Genomic DNA, 5886 nt, shown 5'->3' on the forward strand with positions numbered 1-5886 from the left:
AAAACAGAACCTCTCGTCTGTATAATAATCTCGAAGTACTAAACCATCCATAACCTGAATGGGGGTTGTTAAGCCCAATAGATCTATCTTTAGGATTCGCATCAATTAGGGGCCATTTTCCTAATTCTTAGGTTACCAGACTTGAAGGGCGATATTCGGTTTAATAATCCAACCATAGAATGTAGTTTTCCGTACTTGTGTCTATTTTGTAAAACATTTATAAAGCTGCATATATTCTCATCCCCAAAAAAATATTAGATTGTAAAAGTGGGACTATAACTCACTTTCACAGATTTTTACTTTTCCGGAAGTAAGACTTGGCCACTGGTCGATTCACGAACCTATAAAAAATGTGTACATATATATCAAAGTATGATCAAAATATATTCACAACATTTTTTATTACTTTTTTATGATTTAAGTTTGTTAAGTTAGCAGTCTTCGTTAGTAACCTACAACTAGTTGTCCACAGTTAGATGTACAGAAATAAATCAATATATATTATCTTGAATCAATCCACGACCCAGTGTATACACGCCACATATCACTATAATTTTATTATTAACAAGATAGTAACTAAGCTATATATGAAATATATCAATTAATATATATATATATATATATATATATATATATATATATATATATATATATATATATATATATATATATATATATATATATATATATATATATATATATATATTATATAAACCCTAATATAAATTATTATTATTAATATGTTATAATAAAAGATAAACACTAATTAAATCAAATAGATAAATCAAATATATCTATATCTATATCTATATAACAAATAATTTAACAAGTATATTAAAAAATAATATATAGATTTATTCGAATACGAGCATATGTTTTAATATATATATAAATGATATAGGTTCGTGAATCCGAGGCCAAACCTGCATTGTTCATTATCGTCATATGTATTTTTTACTACAAAATACAGTATTGTGAGTTTCATTTTCCTTTTTACACTTTATATTTTTGGGCTGAGAATACATGCACAATTTTTATAAATGTTTTACGAAATAGACACAAGTAATCGAAACTACATTATATGGTTGAATGATCGAAGCCGAATATGCCCCTTTTACTTGGTAACCTAAGAATTAGTAAACCAGTCTACTAATTGACGCGAATCCTAAAGATAGATCTATTGGGCCTAACGAACCCCATCCAAAGTACCGGATGCTTTAGTACTTCGATGTTGTTTTATCATGTCCGAAGGATTTCCCGGAATGATAGGGTATATTCTTATATGCATCTTGTTAATGTCGGTTACCAGGTGTTCAATCCATATGAATGGTATTTTTTGTCTCTATACATGGGACGTATATTTATGAGAACTGAAAATGAAAATCTTGTGATCTATTAAAATGAAGAAAATGATTATTTATGTTAAACTAATGAACTCACCAAACTTTTGGTTGACACTTTAAAGCATGTTTATTATTAGGTATGAAAGAAATCTTCCGCTGTGCATTTGCTCATTTTAAAGATATTGCTTGGAGTCATTCATGGCATATATTTCAAAAGACGTTGCATTCGAGTCGTTGAGTTCATCAAGATTATTATTAAGTCAATTATAGTTGGATATATTATGAAATGGTATGCATGCTGTCAACTTTCAATGAAATAAAAGTTCTCTTTTAAAAACGAATGCAGTGTTTGTAAAATGTATCATATAGAGGTCAAGTACCTCGCGATGTAATCAAATATTGTGAATCGTTTATAATGTATATGAACGGGTCCTTTCAATACTCGTGTTCAAATAAATCTATATATTATTTTTTAATATACTTGTTAAATTATTTGTTATATAGATATAGATATAGATATATTTGATTTATCTATTTGATTTAATTAGTGTTTATCTTTTATTATAACATATTAATAATAATAATTTATATTAGGGTTTATATAAAAAAAATATATATATGTATATATTAATTGATATATTTCATATATAGCTTAGTTACTATCTTGTTAATAATAAAATTATAGTGATATGTGATTTTAATGTTCTTGTAATGTATTTTTATATAAACATAATTATTTGTATTAATACTAATAATAATAATAATAATAATAATAATAATAATAATAATAATAATAATAATAATAATAATAATAATAATAATAACAACAATATTCTTAATTATAACTATAATCATACTAATAATAATGATAATATCCACAATACTTGATAATGTTAATAAATGATAACTTTTATAAATACACTTATATTAGTAATAATAATAATAATAGTAATAATAATAGTAGTAGTACTAGTTGTATTAACACTAATAATAATTCCTTTTCTAATATTACAAATAACAATAACTAATGCTATCAATGATAATAATGATAATAATAATAATAATAAAAATTAAAAGAAAGGTATACCCTCATGAAAAGCTTTTCTAAAAAGAATAGCCTAGGACCGGACTCGAACCCATGACCTCCCGCTCACCCAACATCACCTTAAACCATTCGACTGCCTTACTTATTTTGTTATAACACGTTAAGTAATTCTATTTAACCCGATATAAATCTGTTACAATTTCTTCTTCACCCAAAATCCCAAGGTCGACCACTGAATCCCTGAACAAGTTCCAAAATATATTTCGTTGATTTTAGTAATTATTAATGGAACGTACTGATTTATAATGGGTGTTTAGAATAATTAGCAAACGAAATAAAAAAAATATATATATACAATTGTTGCTCCAGTTCGCTGAAAAAAAAATATATGAACAAAATTTGTGATTTTGATTTTTAGGAAGTTTTGGACAAATGTTACAACACCAAATCTGTTTCAAATAGTTCCTATAATCTTTATAAATCATCAATTTGACAGAAAACATTGAAACGATTTCAAATTTCATTTTGAACACGGGTTTGACTTTTTAAATCAAAAACTTTGACTTCAAAATTCATAATCAATTGGAGAAATTAAATAACGAAAACTTACAGATAGTTCAAGTGTATGATTCCTAACAAGATTGCGTTATTACATTTTTAAAATCGGTTCGTATTCGAATTATGGGCAAAAAGATGAATAAGCAGAGGACCGATGGCATTTTTTTATATTTTTGTTTGATTTCTTTCTCTTCCCTTCTTGCATTCCAGTCCATGTTCATATAACGTGTAAATGAGATTAAAACATTTTAAATATTCGTTTAATTTTGTTGTATAGCTAGTAATGGTCAACAAAATTTTTAAGCAAATACGAAGTAAATAAATAAAAAAATTAAAGTTATACAGATTTTCAACAATTGGTACGTCTGATTGGAATGTGTAACAACTTAGAAGATTCAAACAACATTTAGATACAGTAGTTGATTGAGATGTGAATCTGCATCTGATATCCTGTATGTATATATAGGTAAAATTATATTATATACTATTAATACTGATTTATGTATATAATACGGTATATATATGTATATGTCTGTTTTTTATATATATATACCTATATATACATATATGTATATATCTCAGTATTTATATATTGTATGTATGTAACTATATTCATATATAATAATTAATTATAATTATACTAATAATAATACTATTCTTAATATTACAAGTAATAATAACAAAAATTCATAATAATATACTAGTAATAATAATAATATCATTATTAATGATATTAATAATAATAGTTATAAAATTTATAACAATTATAATACTAATATTTTTTATGATAATAATAATATTAGTAACTATAACACTTTATATATATCAAATTTGTATTTGTAGATTATATATTTTAATTAATACTAATAACACTAGTATCGATATTCATATTGGAAGTATTAACAATATCATTATAACAACTATAGTTATACTTGTATTATATATATGTGTATTATTACATATTTAATATTTATTATAATATATCATATAATAACTTTTATTGATTATTATTTCTAATATTTCTATATATTACAATATACACATAATAATAATTATGCATAAAAATCATATATAGATTCTTAATAACATATATATATATATATATATATATATATATATATATATTTATTTATTTTAACAGTAACTTAATTATACTAAATATTATTTTACATTTTAAATTAAAATATACTTTATTAATTTAAAATATTATATATATATATATATATATATATATATATATATATATATATATATATATATATATGTATATATATATATATATATATATATATATATATATATATATATATTTATTTACAAACAATTGTTCGTGAATCGTCGGCACAGTCAAAGGGTAAATGATTATATGAACAAATTTTAAAGTTTTTGATATTTCAACATTACAGGCTTTGCTTATCGTGTCGAATAGAATAAAGATTCAAGTTTAAATTTGGTCGAAAATTTTCGGGTCGTCACAGTTTGAGGATGATACGCCGTACTCAATTTCAATTGTGTACCCATATCTTCATGAAACTTTTCCCAAAACCGAGATGTGAAACGGGTATCTCGATCCGAAACAATAGATATAGGAACCCCGTGTCTCAATATCACTTCCTTGATGAACAACTTTGCCAAGGTCTCCGATGATATCGCTTCCCGAATGGGAAGAAACAAGGCACTTTTCGTCAATCGATCAACTATCACCCAAATCGAATCAAATTGGGTTCTCGCCGTCTTTGTAACTTTGTGATGAATTCCATGGTAATGTGCTCCCATTTCCATTTCGAAATTTCCAACTGTTGTAACTTACCATACGGCTTTTGGTGTTCGGCTTTAACTTACAAACACGTGACACATTGTTCAACATACTTTACAATATCACGTTTCATGTCCGGCCACTAATACTCTTTCTTCAAATCAAGATACATTTTCGTCGTGCCTGGGTGAATGGAATACTTGGACTTATGTGCTTCATCAAGTAGCACTCATCGATGATCACCCATTTTAGGCACCCACACTCTTCCTTGAAAAGATAACAAACCATTCAGACCTAAGGTAATAAGCTCCATTTGTCGCACGATTCGTTCCTCATGCTTATTGTTAACAAAAGATTCGATCTGAGTCTCGCCAAGCTTTACAAGAAAATCGTTAGTAATAATCATGCGTAACGATCCTACTCGTATCGCCGGATGTTGACTCTTTCGACTTAACGCATCCGCGACCACATTCGCCTTACCCGGATGATAAAGTATTTCACAATCATAGTCTTTCACCACATCCATCCATCTATGTTGACGATAATTCAAATCTCTTTGATCAAAAAAGTGTTTCAAACTCTTGTGATCCGAATAAATTGTACACTTGACACCATACAAGTAATGGCGCTAAATTTTCAACGCATGAACAACCGCCGCCAACTCAAGATCATGAGTCGGATATCTCGTTTCGTGTTCCTTTAATTGTCGGGAGGCATACGCGTTGACTTTACCTCTTTGCATTAGAACACACCCGAGCCCGTTTAAAGATGCGTCACAATAAAGCGTCACGTCTTCTACCCCTTCCGGCAACACTAACACCGGAGCTTGACATAACTTCTCTTTTAACAATTGAAAAGCAATTTCTTGCTCGTTCTCCCAATTAAATCTCGCGTTCTTTCTTGTTAACTTCGTCAATGGAGAAGCAATCTTAGAAAAGTCTTAGATAAACCGACGATAATAACCGGCCAATCTGAGAAAACTTCGGATTTCCGTAGGCGTAGTCGGTCGTCCCCAACTCTTCACCGTTTCTATCTTCCCCGGATCTACTTGAATACCGTCCTTGTTCACAATGTGGCCAAGGAATTGAACTTCCCTTAGCCAAAATTCACATTTGGAGAATTTAGCAAACAACTTCTCCTTCCGTAACGTCTTTAACACACACCGCAAATGATGTTCATGTTCC

The sequence above is a fragment of the Rutidosis leptorrhynchoides genome, chromosome 9, assembly GCF_046630445.1.
Source record: "Rutidosis leptorrhynchoides isolate AG116_Rl617_1_P2 chromosome 9, CSIRO_AGI_Rlap_v1, whole genome shotgun sequence".
NCBI classification, from domain to species: Eukaryota; Viridiplantae; Streptophyta; class Magnoliopsida; order Asterales; family Asteraceae; genus Rutidosis; species Rutidosis leptorrhynchoides.